Here is a 16,627-nt window from a genome sequence, read left to right on the forward strand (position 1 = left end):
GCTGTTATCACACAAGAAAGAGATCTTGGAGTCATCATGGATAGTTCTCTGAAAACTTCAGATCAGTGCACAGTAAGGGTCAAAAAGGATAACAGAATATTAGGTACTATTAGGAAAGGGATAGAAAGTAAGATATAAAATATCATAATGCCACTATAGAAATCCATGATGCTCCTACACCTTGAATACTATGTCGGGTTCTGGTCATTCCATCTCAAAAAGGATACAGTGGAACTGGAAAAGGTTCAGAGAAGGCCAACAAAGTGATCAAGAGTTTGTAACGTCTTCCATACAAGAAGAGACTAAAAAGACTGGGACTGTTCAGCTTAGAGAAGAAATGACTGAGCGGGGCAAGGATATGATAGAGGTCTATAAAAAAAGTGAATTGAGAAGTACCCTTTCCCACAATACAAATCCAGGGGTCACCCAAAGGAATTAATAGGCAGCAGGTATATAACGAACATAAGGAGGTACTTTTTCACACAATGCACAATTCATCTGTGGAATTCATTGTCATGGGATGTTGTGATGGCCAAGAGGGTTAAAAAAACCTGAAAAACAAAACAAAGTAAGTGCATAGTATAGGTCCATCAATAGCTATTAGCCAAGATAATTAAGGATGCAACCCCATGCTTGGAGCTACCTTGAATCTCTAGCTGGAGAAGACGATGGGTGGATTTCTCCAAAATGTCCCTGTTCTACTCTCCCTGAAGCTCTGGTATGGCCATTGTCAGTGACAAGATACTGGGCTAGGTGGACCATTGGTCTGACCCAGTATAGCAGTTCTTATGTTCTTAATAGGTGGTAGCAGTTCTAACATAAGGACTAAGGGCTTTTGGACTCATGGGTCATCATACTCAATCGCCTGACTGTGGATTTTTTTTTTTTTTAACAACCTTTAGGAATCACCGTGTAAGATTCTGTGCACGCAATAGACATTTGGTCCAAAAGGGGTTTGAGTGGGTAGCATGGGTTTACATGTACAATAGGCTATGAAATATATATGGTACCAACCGTTCTATTTTGCACCTGTATTAAGTAGTAAAGAAAGGTACAAATTACAAAGAATAGGATAATTCTAGTAGCATAAAAAAAACACCTGCTGCGCAGAGACTGAAGAATAATGAACAGGTTTGTTAATGTTATGTGCCTTAACTTATTGAGTCTTGGAAGGGACAACCAGGAGAAGCAATATTTCACTCATCCTCTTAGCCAGTAATATATATCAGAGAAGCTTTTAGTACAGGCAACAAGCCTTCATTGTCACAAATTTCTGAAGAATGTTTTGGGAGTAGTATGGCTGAACTGACAGAGAGCTAAGTAAATATTTTGGCTGCTGTGTTTTATCCCTACACATGATCCACAGACAATTACAGTATAAATGTTTGAAAGTGGTTAAATAGTTACATGCATTTGGCCATAATATGTCTCGATGATATGAAGCAGACAGGCCCTGTTTGTTATCAAATGGAATAAACATGGGTGGCAAAGAACTGACAGGAGTAAGGGCCTGCAGCTACTCTGCTTACCTGCAGGGCCGGTGCAACCATTTAGGCGACCTAAGCGGTTGCCTAGGGACTAGGATTTGGGGGGCACCATTTTCTTCGGCAGCGACTGCGGCGGCTGGATCTTTGGCCGCCCCGGTCACCGCCGGCATTTAGGCAGAGGGAGCTGGGGCAGTGGAGCGCGGGGAGGGCCGCCTGCAGCAGGGGTAAAACACAGAACATGAGACATACAATGGAGCTGGGGCGGCACGCGGGGGAACTCCCCGCCCCAGCTCACCCCTGCTCCGCCTCCTCCCCAAGCACGCCGTGGCTGCTTCACTTCTCCCGCCTCCCAGGCTTGTGGCACCAATCAGCTTAGGCGCCGCAAGCCTGAGAGGCGGGAGAAGTGAAGCAACGACGGCATGCTCGGGGAGGAGGCGGAGCAGGGGTGAGCTGGGGTGGGGGAGGTGCCTCAGGGTGGGGAGCTGCCGCAAGGGGGGCACCTCAGAGCGGAGGAGGGGAGCTGCCGCGGGGGGGAGCGGGGGTGCCTCAGAGCAGGGGCTTGGGGATGGGGGGGCGCAAGGTGGAAGTTTTTTCTAGGGCGCGAAACATCCTTCCACCGGCCCTGCTTACCTGCTAGCTTAACCCCCAGACAGTCTAATGAGCACAGGTAGGCCCCAGTTAGATGGCTGATTGGTCCCACCTCTGGTTGAGGGGATCAGCAGACCCAGCTCTTAAGGCCAGCAGCAGCATGGCACTGGCTAACAAAGCATAAGCCTGTAGCTATGTTAGCTTCTGCCTTGCTCCTGGCTTCCCTGACTCCAGATAACCCGTTTCTGACTTCTGGTTTGGACTCTGGGTTTGACTCTTGGCTCTGATTCCTGGTTCTTACTTTGGCTTTGACCCTTGCTTCTGATTTCCTGCTCTGGATGCCTTCTCCAACCCCTCGGCCTGCCTCCTGCTCTGACCACTAGGCTAGACTGCCTACACCCCAGTCCCTAACAGTATCTCAGAAATACCAAGAATGCCTTCCGGAATAGTGGGTGAGGAGGAGCTATTGCTATTGCACTTACTAAGAATCAGTTTACATGAAACAGTCTGCTTACAATAATGCCATAGAATACATAATATGAGCACTGATGTAATTCTCAAATTGCTGTACATAAAACCCACATCTATTAGATATGCTAAAACCGGGACTGTACCTCTTTTAGATTGTCCAGTTTAACTTAAAAAGAAGAACAGGAGTACTTGTGGCACCTTAGAGACTAACAAATTTATTAGAGCATAAGCTTTCGTGGACTACAGCCCACTTCTTCGGATGCATATAAGAAGTGGGCTGTAGTCCACGAAAGCTTATGCTCTAATAAATTTGTTAGTCTCTAAGGTGCCACAAGTACTCCTGTTCTTCTTTTTGCAGATACAGACTAACACGGCTGTTACTCTGAAACCAGTTTAACTTAATCTCTGAAGCTAAAAGGCACCTAGTTTATAGTCTATAACAGGGGTCAGCAACCTCTGGCATGCGGCTTGCCAGGGTAAGTACCCTGGTGGGCCGGGCCAGTTCGTTTACCTGCTGCGTCCGCAGGTTCGGCCGATCGTGGCTCCCACTGGCCGCGGTTCACCGCTCCAGGCCAATGGGAACAGCGGGAAACAGTGGCCAGCACATCCCTTGGCCCGCGCCGCTTCCCACAGCTCCCATTGGCCTGGAGCGGCGAACAGCAGCCAGTGGTAGCTGCAATCGGCCGAACCTGCGGACATGGCAGGTAAACTGGCCCAGCCCGCCAGAGTGCTTACCCTTGTAAGCCGCGTGCCAGAAGTTGCCGACCCCGGTCTATAATCTCTGCAGATAATAAGATTTAAAAATTGTTTACCACTACAGGGTTTTTTTTATTGTTGTTGTTTTTTTACTACTGTAAGTCTAGGGCATAAAGCTCATGACAAAAATGTAAAGTATGTTTTGTACTCCACTGCCATAAAAACTGCAGCAACATCCTAATTATGACTATACTGCACTGTTTGTACACTCATCCATAAATCTGGCCAAGTGAATGTGTTTCCATAAGCACTGGGAAGTCTAATTCATAACTATATTTTCATACATAACTAGCTCCTAAGAGCTATATTCAATGTTCATTGTATTTTCTATTATATTAATTAGAATCACTGTAATTATAAATAAGCCTTGGCTGATTTTATGGATGTTTTAATAGTTTGCCGTATGCTGGTTCACTCTACTGAGCAGTCAAAAAGCATAAAATGAAGGTCATAGATTTGATGACAAAAATATTAAAAGTGAAAAGCCGTAGCATCTTCATTGATGTAATGATGCTCACCATTAATTTCTCAAATTTAACTTTTTAAATATTTTCCCTTTTGAAATTGCCTGTTTTATTACCCCCCCAAGTATGTTGTATATTAAATTATATTTTGACCATAATAAAAGGTACTGGGGCATATTCTGATTTCAGTTACATCAGTGCAAACAATGGTTTTACAATGAGATCAAAATATAGTCCATATATGTGACAAAGGGAAAATGTAAATGAATACCAGATTGTATCTGAATAGAGGAGATAGATGAAACAGGTCAGCTTCATGAACAATTATTTTCTTTGAACCAATAATTAAAAAACTAGGGCTGTCAATTAATCGCAGTTAACTCATGGATTAACTCAAAAAAATTGATTGCGATTAATCACAGTTTTAATCGCACTGTTAAACAATAGAATACCAATAGAAATGTATTAAATATTTTGCATGTTTTTCTACATTTTCAGATATATTGATTTCAATTACAACACATAATACAAAATGTACACTGCTCACTTTATATTATTTTGATTACAAATATTTGCTCCATAAAAATGATAAAAAAATAGTATTTTTCAATTCATCTCATAGAAGTACTGTAGTGCAATCTCTTTATCGTGAAAGTGCAACTTACAAATGTAGATTTTTTTTTGTTACATAACTGCACTCAAAAAAACAAAACAATGTAAAACTTTAGAGGCTACAAGTCCACTCAGTCCTACTTCTTGTGCAATAAATCGCTAAGAGAAACAAGTTTGTTTACACTGCCCGTTCCTTATTTACAATGTCACCTGAAAGTGAGAACAGACGTTTGCATTGGAAATTTTGTAGCCGGCATTGCAAGATATTTACGTGCCAGATATGCTAAACATTTGTATGCCCCTTCATGCTCTGGTCACCATTCCGGTGGACATACTTCCACGCTGATGACGCTTGTTAAAAAAACTAATGTTTTATTTACATTTGTGACTGAACTCCTTGAGGGAGAATTGTATGTCTCATGCTCTGTGTTTTACCCACATTGTGCCATATATTTCATGTTATAGCAGTCTCGGATGATGACCCAGCATGTTGTTTGTTTTAAGAACACTTTCACTGCAGATTTGACAAAACACAAAGAAGGTACCAATGTGAGATTTCTAAGGATAGATACAGCATTCAACCCAACGTTTAAAAATGCTTTCCAAAATCTAATCAGGATGGGGTGTGGAGCATGCTTTCAGAAGTCTTAAAAGAGCAATACTCCGATGCAGAAACTACAGACTGAACCATCAAAAAAGAAAATCAACTTTCTGCTGGTGACATCTAACTCAGATGATGAAAATGAACATGCATTGTTCTGCACTGCTTTGGATTGTTATCAAGCAGAACCCATCATCAGCATGGACGCATGTCTGGAATGGTGGTTGAAGCATGAAGGGACATATGAATCTTTAGCGCATCTGGCATGTAAATATCCTGCAACGCTGGCTACAAAAGTCCCATGCGAACGCCTGTTCTCACTTTCAGGTAACATTGTAAACAAGAAGCGGGCAGGATTATCTCCTGCCAATGTAAACAAACTTGTTTGTCTGAGTGATTGGCTGAACAAGAAGTAGGACTGAGTGGACTTGTAGGCTCTAAAGTTTTACATTGTTTTATTTTTGAATGCAGGTATTTTTTCTACATAACTCTACATTTGTAAGTTCAACTTTCATGATAAAGAGATTGCACTGCAGTACTGGTATTAAGTGAACTGAAAAATACTATTTCTTTTATTTTTACAGTGTAAATATTTATAAAAAAAATAAATATAAAGTGAGCACTGTGCACTTTGTATTCTGTGTTATAACTGAAATTAATGTATTTGAAAATGTGGAAAAAATCCAAAAATATTTATATAAATGGTATTCTATTATAAACAGCGTAATTAATCACGCGATTAATTTTTTTAATCGCTTGACAGCCCTAATTAAAAGACATGTTGATCATATAGAATTCCTGTAGCCTCCTCCTCTCTTCCCTATTTTACAGTGACCACCACCACCATCCAATCCATACCAAACACCATTGCAAAGACTATAATCCTTGCTTGTAAATCTCAGCTCTCATTCTCCTCTTTGGGTCTCTCCACTTTTCTCTCCTGCATCGTATTAAAGCTTCTTGCCATTGCTTCTCTGCACAGCTGTCCCCTCTCCTTATCCAACCTCCTCTCTCCTCTGCCCATTTGCTCTTTGAGCCAGTACTTTGGGATTTGTGGAACTGTGTCTAGTGCCTTATGAAAGAGAATTTTCATTCAGTAGACCAGGAACAATTTGGGATAGAAATGACCTTGAAAAACTTGGGGTTTCATACAAATTCTGGAACTTTTTTTTTAAGTTCTACAACACTAAGACTGATTCTCAATTGCCCTACACCAATGTACACAAGTGATTGCAAAGTGGATCTAAAATGGTACTAAATCCCAATGCTTGCATTTTACACCCACTTGGCAATTATGTAAATGTTTACACAAGGTACAGGGAAATGGAGAATCTTACCCATGGTATTTTAAAGGAATTCAGAATGCACATGTCATGATAATCATTTATTTTCCAATCCGTTCTCTTCTCCATTGCAACTACCAAATTTTAGAGAATGTTATTAGAGGCTGGTCTTACATGTCACATCACAAAGAAGGCAAAAGGGAAACCACCCTCCATCAATGCCGATCCCTTTTAGGCACTCTATCATGACCCTTTTTTTTAATGTATGTAACCCGTGTAACTATTATTGATGTCAGAGTGAAGACATTATATGGGCTCTTGCATTTATTAGACTAGATAGTAAAGTATTACAATGCAATATCTTAAACTCTTCGGGGCAAAGACTTCTTTGTACTATATGTCTGTTGAGCTCCTAGTAGAACGGGACTCTGACTGGAGCCTCTAGGCATTACAGTTCTGCAAATAGATCATTTGTTTAAAAAAAAATCTTTAGTTTATAATGCATTTCTGAAGTCCTTTGTGTATTTCCTGGATTGCAGGTCATTATCCTCATCATGATGATCCCGGGTATATTAATAGAGAGAGTGCAAGAATTTAAAAGGCTTCAGTCTCAGTCCTAAAAACACTTATTCACATGCTTACCTGTAAGGATGTGAATTGGTCCTAAATATGTGTGTAAGTATTTGCAGGATCAATCTTTAACTGGCATCTTTCTGTTGCTTTCTCTGTATCTGATGTTATCCATAGTATCTGAGAAAAGCGTTTGTTGTCAATAGGAAATATATTAACATCAATCTTAATGCAGCAAAACTACTGATCAGAATAAGTCAACAACAACGTGAAACTTGAGAACTTGAGAAAGGCCTGTCTACCAGGGATGTAAGGGTGCAGCAATTTTGGTGTGAAATTACAGCGCACTAGCTTGCTGTTCAGTAACGTCCTATGTGGACCCTGCTACCACACACTAAAGAAACAGGCCTGTAGGTAAGAACTGCGAGAAGGAATTCAGAATCATTTGTAGCAAGGTAGAATCACATGAATAGACTAAAGCAGAACAGCCAGGGGTATCTTTGCTGGAAAACATCCTTCATGCTTCCAAATTGCTGGAAGGTCCTAGGAACACATTGTACATGAAAATGAGAAACATAGTGACTGCTAATAAAACGGATCAAGAAATATCATGTCAAAGAACACATAATATAACACCACTGGTGCAAAAGAGGTTATTGATACCTTAGAATGTAAACTTTCCTGTTAAGAAAGGAGAAACAGACTTCAAGGACAATATTCTGGATAAGCAGTGCAAACATAATAAACCAGTGAGACAAAGAATCTGCTTTTTTACAGTCATAAAACATTAAGATAGAAAAATGTAAAAACAATTATTTTATAATTAAGACTACAATTCAGCAAGGTACTTAAGCATCAGCTTAACTTTAAGCATGTGACTAGGCCTAATGACTTCAATGGAGCAAGTAATGTGCTTAAAGTTAGACATATGCTTAAGTACCTTGCTGAATCAGTGCCTAATTTAACTGCAGTGTAGAATCTACTGAATATTATACTGAAATGGAATAGTCTTATAGTAGGGATTTGCAACAGTTATTGACCCATCAATCTATATGTGTGTGTGTGTCTGTCTGTCTGTCTATCTGTCTGTCTTAAACGGGATCAAACCCACAAACCATATGATTGCCTCAGTCCAAGATCTTAGGTTCAGAGTTTCCTAGTTGTGACATGATATGACAGAAGAAAAACACTGTAAGAAGATATGACATGAATCTTCTAACAGAAGGGGCAGAGCTCTGCGAGTAACTGCTTCAACAGCTTCCGTGTTCTCTCTTCACTCACCATTTCCCAGCATTAACATTAACAGCAATTCTGTGACTCGTGAATGCACAGATATCAGGCTACAGACACCAGTTTCATAGACATTTTGCAGAGATTGCTTTTATGCTATTCCAACCAAAGGCTGAGCAATCCATTCTTTGAATTGTGAATTAGTATCCTCCTGATAAGCCACTTATGGCTATTCCAAACTGTACATTGGAATACCGGAAAGCAAAGAAATCATACTGGGCTGATCTTGTAAGCTTCATTTTGGGAATCATAAATTCTCCTCCCCACAGCAATGGCAAATCTTGAAGAGCGTGCATGAAGGACTTTTAGCATAACAGGATTTATTATAGAAGATCTGCTATCCAAATTACTACCAGATAATGGAGAACATCTGGCATTGCTGACAATGAAACTTGCTAAATTTATGAACAGTCAATGTTGTAGTCCTGGTGGAGACACTGAGGCTAATGAACAATATGAAGATTAAAATATATTAACCAATGCTATCCGTGACTCTAGGTCAGATTTTTAAAGATATCTGACAGAGTTGCTAAAAAAAAATTCTATGGAAGTTTTCCATCGTAAGCTGCAGTTTCATCAAAATTGAAGAATTTAGTAGGAATATATTCATAGATTCTAAGGCCAGAAGGGACAATTGTGATTATCTTGTCTAACCTCCTATATTACACAGGCCATAGAACTCCCCCAAAATAATTCCTAGAGTGTATCTTTTAGAAAAACATCTAGTCTTGATTTAAAGATGGTCAATGATGGAGAATCCACCGCAACCCTTGGTAAATTGTTCCAATGGTTAATTACTCTCACTGTTGAAAATGTATGCCTTATTTGAGGCTGAATTTGGCTAGCTTCACCTTCCGGCCATTGGATCATGTTATACCTTTCCCTGCTAAATCGAAGAGCTCATTATTAAATATTTGTTCCCCGTGTAGGTACTTATAGATTTTAATCGAGTCACCTCTTAATCTTCTCTTTGTTAAGATAAATAGATTGACCCTCATTGAATGTATCACTATTAGGCCTATTTTCTAATCCTGTAATCATTTTCATGGCTCTTCTCTGGGCCCCTTCCAATTTATGAACAACCTTCTTAAATTGTGGCACCAGAACTGGCACAGTATTCTCACAGTGGTTGCACCAGTGCCAAATACAGAGGGGAAATAACTTCTTTCCTCCTACTTGAGATTCCCCTGTTTATGCATCCAAGTATCACATTAGCTCTTTTGAACACTGTGTCAAACTGGGAGCTCATGTTCAGCTTATTATTCACCAAAACCCCAAAATCTTTTTCTAAGTCACTGTTTCCCAGGATAGACTCCCCCATAGTGTAACTTCTATAACATTTTGTTCCCAGATGTATACATTTACATTTAACCTTATTAAAATGCACACTGCTTGCACCCAGGAGGTCAGAATAGATGATCAGACTGGCCTTAGAATCTATGAATAAACCAGTCCCCTATTCACTGAACCATACTGCTTAATATTATTTCTTATTAAGCTTGTGTAATGCATTTATATATCTCTAGTGAAAATCATACACAATGCTTGCTTGTACTATCCACGCACAAAAATGAGTCAACTGATTTACTCTTGTTCAAATGATACAGGAAATTTGTAATTCACTTGTACAATATTTTTAGAAATAAAGTCAACAAGTGTAAATTTGAAAATGTGTCTGGAGCAGATGTAGAGTTATTTTCAGGAGGTCTAAACAAAACACTTGGGGAAGGTCTGGATTAGATATATGGCTGATAGAACTGGGTAGTCAAAAGAAACGGTTGCAATGAAAGGAGATTTATTACTACTTGAGGAAATTGTTCACTAGCTATGTCAATGCTGTTATCATATAAAACCATGAAATTGGAGGTCTGGATCTTTTGTAGATTAATAAATCATCTGCATCTGGACATGCTGCTTCATGGATTCTGTTTTATATCTCTGTCTGTGTTCTGCACCACAAGAGCCACTTCACTCTGTCTGCAGCTCATATAGGACTCACATGGCATGTTTAGACATGTTTTGAAACATGCACACAGTTATTCTTGTTTCATGTTTTTTACATCTGCTCGCTTGTTTAAAGTACATTAGATTAATGTCTCAGTGGTATTTGTATATGGAGTTACTTGGTATTTGGCATTTAGTGGAAGAGGACTTCTAGGTCATTGTTTTTAGTTTTCAGTTGCTCATAAACTAAACAGATAAGGGAAAGATAAATTGGAGATGCATGCACGTCTTTCATTTAAAATTTGTGTTTAATTACATGTCAGAGGTTCTTGATGTTAATTGATTCCTGGAGAAGTGGACTTGATTTCGTTCAAAGTGTGCAAGATACTTTAATTACAACTTCAGCCTCAGTGAAAATGACTCAGTGAACAAATCCAAACCTGCCCTGTAAGGAGGATTTCAGAGAATATGAACATGAACCCTCTCAAAACCATTTTCCCAGTTGTATTGAAACACGCTGCTGAATTGGAGGGATCTCAAGGGACCCTGCTAATGGATCTCAACTTTCATTTAAAAATAATATTCTAGTCTTTTTCATTTTGAAGATGGACTTGAAAACAAACCTATTTATCAGCCAATGTAAACTCATCACTAGGATTGACAGAAACAGGGCTACACTTCTGCAACAGGAAGCTGGTTGGGAGCAGAAACCAAACTCAAATTTTGAATGGGTATATTCCAAAGAATCATCTTCCTTATCCTTCCAAAAATCCTTAGTTTAGCATGGAAGACAGGAAATGTGATGCAGGATCAGACCAGCTATCCATCTGTACTGTATCCTTTCCTTGACAGTAGTCAGGACCAGATGCTTTTGGGGAATGGGCAAGAAATCACATAGTGAAAAGACAGCTAGAGGTTAGCCATTTTGTTCACATATATGAAGAATCTGTAGTTTGGAAGGCCACAATTTTCCTTTATCTAGATCATGTAATAGCTATATGATCAGGGAGGAACAAATCATATTTGGGTATTGGGGCAGAACGTTGTTTTACAGGCCAGCTCCAATTGGTTAACAAGCCTCGTTGTTACATTAACATTTTAATTTCATTTCACATCAATATTTTAGTCCTTTTTGAGACGAGAGTTGAGCACCTGCTGCTCACTCCTACAGCTACCATGCCCCAGGTGCACTTGGTATTGGCAAAGTACGGATGCAAGTGAATCTCCCCTTTAATGTCTACCTTGCAAGCTGCACAGCACCATTTTTGCCAAGTTCTCTCTCCAGAACTGCATAAGGAGGAAGGGAGGCAGGACACGCAGCAGCAGCGCTGAATGTGATTCCTACAGTCGCTGCAGTGCACTTGTCTCCCACCTCTGCCTGCCTGCCCGACTCCAGCTCACACTTTGAAGAAACAGGAGCCCTCCTTCCAGGGCCGGCTCCAGGGTTTTGGCCGCCCCAAGCAGCCAAAATAAAAAAAAAAAAAAAAAAAAAAGCCGCAATCGCGATCTGCGGCGGCAATTCAGCAGGAGGTCCTTCGCTCCGAGTGGGAGTGAGGGACCATCCGCCGAATTGCCACCGAATAGCTGGACATGCTGCCCCCTCCAGAGCAGCCGCCCCAAGCACCTGCTTGCCAGGCTGTGCCTGGAGCCGGCCCTTCCTCCTTCCCCCAGACTTCTCACTACTACCTGTTAGCATATAGGCTTGTTTGTCAGCCTGAGATAGAATTTTGGGTTTGACATTTTGATAGTCCTATCTTATACTAATATGTGTGAAGAACAATGAACAAGGAGACTGTGTTTCATTTCCCACAGCCAGATGGGGCTTTTAGTACAATGAGAAAAGATAAGGGATACAGTTAAAGTGTTACAGGTTACCGTGGGAGTATAATATACAAGCATTCCCTAGAAGTCTGCCTACCTCTTCTCTCAAGCTAAGGTCAAGCAACCAGTTAGGAGGGGCAAGGAGTTTGGAGGGCAGGGAGGCATAAGAAACACTAAAAGCCAAAGTAAAGCCTGGCCTTGGTCAGAACACAACCTCACTCCTTACCCCTGCATGGGATACAAAAGAGGAGGGATGAAGACCCCAACTCATGACCCTCCAAAATGGAACATGATCATAAGTTGTAAGGGGTGGGACTAGGGTTGTGCACTGAGGGTATATTTCGGCCTGCTAAGGAGGGGGAAAGGGGAAATGGGAAAGGGAACTAGGGAATGGGGACACAGGCAAGGCTCCGCGGCGTCAGAGCTGGGAACGGAACACTGGGAAACAGACTCTGCCGGTGTATAGAGCTATGGATATGCTTGCTTGGAACTAACTCCAATAAACATAGAATTGCCTGCACTTACGACTTCTAGTCTTCTGCTTTCTGTCTGCGTGAAAAGAACCAGGGGAGGGGGTGAAGGGAAAGCCCTCTAACACTTCCACCCAGGATAAACTTATTTCTCCTTAACCCCCCTTACAAGCCAAGGGGCACCTGCTTCCACCCCACATCTCAGATTAGCCAGGGAAAAGTTGTTCTTTTTCCTGACTCCCCATATCAAGCAGGTGAGGCCTGGAAAGAGGGAAGGAGTATGGAACTGATGAATTTTTAGGAAAAGAGATTGATATAGAATTGACAGATATTGTGGTGAGGGGAAAAGAGCATGGAACTGTCAAACGTTGGGGTGGAAGAGAAAAAAATATTAAATTCAGGGAATGTCACACGTTGCCAAGTGAGGTGAAAAATTTTTGAGGGACATCTTGTTAAAACATTGACAGCACATCACATTGAAACAAGCTGCTTTAATTGCATATGGTATTATTCCATGCAGCTCTAACTTGAGATAAACATCTGAAACCTTGAGGACTTAATATTTTTCCTAATGAAAGAAACAGAGAACACTGTATGATTTTTCTTTTTGTTCCTTTCATATTTCTTACAGTATAACTTATTTTCTTTTTTTTCCTTTTTCTTTTTTCCTTTTTCCCCATTCAAAAATAACAAATTAATAGTCAGGAGATCAGCCTCAGAGCTAGTGCATGGTAAGCCAGTATATCTTTATTGAAAACACTGACATTCTACCAGCATGCAGCAGGTTTGAATTTGGTCCAGGGAGCTGGTTCCCTTTAATTTTACTAACAAAATCCAGAGGTATACAAAAAGATTCACTTTGAATTTTAATTGAGTGCCAGATTCTGCCAAACCTACGAGTAATACTTTCCCTTGCCAGTAGTTCCAATAATTTCAGGGACTATTTAAAAAGTAATATATTACTTACCATGAGTAAGAATTGCAGAATCTGGCCTTCTGTAATTATAAGATTTTGTCAAAAAGCATGACATATAAAACTTATAATTACTCTACATGCATATGATTGGAATTCAAAGCCATCTAAAATTGTTCAGTAGTGATGCTTTAAAAAAACAAATTCCATGAACCAAACAGAAACTAAATGAAAAATTGTTAATGCATGGCTATATTAAGTTTTTAATTTTGATTGACTGAGTATGTGTGTGTTTGATGCAAAAAGGAGCATGTTTCTTTTTTAACCTTTACTCTGTTTGATGGAAGTGTCAATCCTATTATATGTCTACTTATGTCAGTTCTATTACTTCTATCAGAGGGGTAGCTGTGTTAGTCTGAATCTGTAAAAAGCAAGAGAGGGTCCTGTGGCACCTTAAAGACTAACAGAAGTATTGGAGCATAAGCTTTCATGGGTGAATGCCCACTTCATCAGACGCAAGTAATGGAAATTTCCAGAGGCAGGTATAAAAGAGAACGAATGGATATAAACTGGCCGTGGGGAAGTTTAGGCTTGAAATTAGACAAAGGTTTCTGAACGTCAGAGGGGTGAAATATTGGAACAGCCTTCCGAGGGAAACGGTGGGGGCGAAGGACCTGTCTGGTTTTAAGATTAAGCTAGATAAGTTTATGGAGGGAATGGTTTAATGGGATAACACGATTTTAGTCAAAGGAACAGCGTGCCATCGCTGGTAAATAGTATAATGGCTAATGAGGGTCAGGCTGGAGAATCTTGCCTACGTGCTCGGGGTTTTACTGATCGCCATATTTGGGGTCGGGAAGGAATTTTCCTCCAGAGTAGATTGGCAGAGGCCCTGGAGGTTTTTCGCCTTCCTCCGCAGCATGGGGCAGGGATCGCTAGCTGGAGGATTCTCTGCTAATTGAAGTCTCTAAACCACAGGATTTGGGGACTTCAACAGCAGAGTCAAGGGAAAGGGTAGGGACGGCTTTGTGGCCTGCATCATGCGGGAGGTCAGACCAGATGATCATAATGGTCCCTTCTGACCTTAAAGTCTATGAGTCTATAAATCAGTATGGAGATAACGAGGTTAGTTCAATCAGGGAGGGTGAGGTGCTCTGCTAGCAGTTGAGGTGTGAACACCAAGGGAGGAGAAACTGCTTCTGTAGTTGGATAGCCATTCACAGTCTTTCTTTAATCCTGATCTGATAGTGTCAAATTTGCAAATGAACTGGAACTCAGCAGTTTCTGTTGGAGTCTGGTCCTGAAGTTTTTTTGCTGTTAGATGGCTACCTTTACATCTGCTATTGTGTGGCCAGGGAGGTTGAAGTGTTCTCCTACAGGTTTTTGTATATTGCCATTCCTGATATCTGACTTGTGTCCATTTATCCTCTTGCATAGTGACTGTCCAGTTTGGCCAATGTACATAGCAGAGGGGCATTGCTGGCACATGATGGCATATATAACATTGGTGGACGTGCAGGTGAATGAGCCAGTGAGGTTGTAGCTGATCTGGTTAGGTCCTGTGATGGTGTTGCTGGTGTAGATATGTGGGCAGAGTTGGCATCGAGGTTTGTTGCATGGGTTGGTTCCTGAGTTAGAGTTGTTATGGTGCGGTGCGCGGTTACTGGTGAGAATATGCTTAAGGTTGGCGGGTTGTCTGTGGGCAAGGACTGGCCTGCCTCCCAAGGTCTGTGAAAGTGAGGAATCATTGTCCAGGATGGGTTGTAGATCACTGATGATGCGTTGGAGAGGTTTAAGCTGAGGACTGTAGGTGATGGCCAGTGGAGTTCTGTTGGTTTCTTTTTTGGGCCTGTCTTGTAGCAGGAGGCTTCTGGGTACACGTCTGGCTCTGTTGATTTGTTTCCTTGTGTGGGTATCGTAGTTTTGAGAATGCTTGGTGAAGCTCTTATAGGTGTTGGTCTCTGTCTGAGGGGTTGCCTTCCCATAGGTTCAGATGATGAAGATGTGTAGAGAAGGGGCGTGAGTGGAGAGAGTTGAGGAAGCGTTGTTCCAGGTCAGTCATAAAAATGTTGGCATATTGTGGGGCCATGCGGGTGCCCATGGCGGTGCCACTGGTCTGGAGGTATATATTGTCACCAAATTTGAAATAATTGTGCGTGAGGATAAAGTCACAGAGTTCAGCAACAAGTTGTGCTGTGTCATCATCAGGGATACTGTTCCTGACAGCTTGTATTCCATCTGTGTGTGGGATGTTTGTGTAGAGAGCCTCTACATCCATGGTGGCTAGGATGGTGTTTTCTGAGAGGTCACCGATGCATTGTAGTTTTCTCAGGAAATCAGTGGTGTCACGGAGATAGCTGGGAGTGCTGGTGGCGTAGGGTCTGAGTAGGGAGTCCACATATCCAGACAGTCCTTCAGTGAGAGTGCCGATGCCCGAGATGATGGGGCATCCAGGGTTTCCAGGTTTGTGCATCTTGGGTAGTAGATAGAATAACCCCGGTCGGGGCTCTAAGGGTATGTTGATTTGTTCCTGTGTTAGTGTAGGGAGTGTCCTGAGTAGATGGTGCAGTTTTGTAGTGTATTCCTCAGTGGGATCTGAGGAAAGTGTCCTGTAGAATTTGGTATTGGAGAGTTGTCTGGCAGCCTCCTTCTGGTAGTCAGACCTGTTCATGATGACAACAGCACCTCCTTTATCAGCCTCTTTGATGATAATGTCAGGGTGGTTTCTGAGGCTGTGGATAGCATTGCGTTCTGCACGACTTAGGTTATGAGGCAAGCGATGTTGTTTTTCCACAATTTCTGCCTGTGCACGTCGGCGGAAGCATTCTATGTATAGGTCCAGACTGTCATTTCGACCCTCAGGAGGAGTCCTCTGGAAATTTCCATTACTCCATTACTAGGTAGTATACAACACATTGTAAAATAATAAAATAACACTGTAAAAATATTGTAAAGGATGAAAATGAATATGAAAAAGGTTTACTAAGCAGGGAGTATTAGGGATGGCAAGTTCTTTACTTCAGTTATGCAAGAAGCAAAAAGCAAACAGTATATCTACATAAGCTTTGCTCAGTATTCCGATAGATAGAACTAAATTAGAGAATTTTCAGGGAACGTGATGAGGAAAAGCTTTTTTTATTATTGCATTCAATTTTACTTTTTGAAGATGCTAAATTATAGTCCTGCAACAACAATAATTCTTTGTATTTCCATAGTGACTTTTATCTGATGATCTTCAAGTTCTGTTCAAGAGCTGAGTGAATAATGGAAACTTTTTTTGTGAATATGTATTTGAATTGAAAACAAATGTTGAAACATCCATGTCACAACCCTTTTGTGTTTGATTTCCATTAACAC

General features: G+C 41.0%; 1 protein-coding gene across 2 annotated transcripts in view; it reads left to right on the forward strand.

Annotated features, from left to right (window-relative positions):
- Window positions 1-16,627, forward strand: part of TRPC4 (transient receptor potential cation channel subfamily C member 4) — a 207,582-nt gene that overhangs the window by 139,389 nt on the left and 51,566 nt on the right. The gene's annotated exons all lie outside the window — the stretch shown is intronic.

This window comes from Malaclemys terrapin, chromosome 1 (genome assembly GCF_027887155.1).
Source record: "Malaclemys terrapin pileata isolate rMalTer1 chromosome 1, rMalTer1.hap1, whole genome shotgun sequence".
Lineage (NCBI taxonomy): Eukaryota > Metazoa > Chordata > Testudines > Emydidae > Malaclemys > Malaclemys terrapin.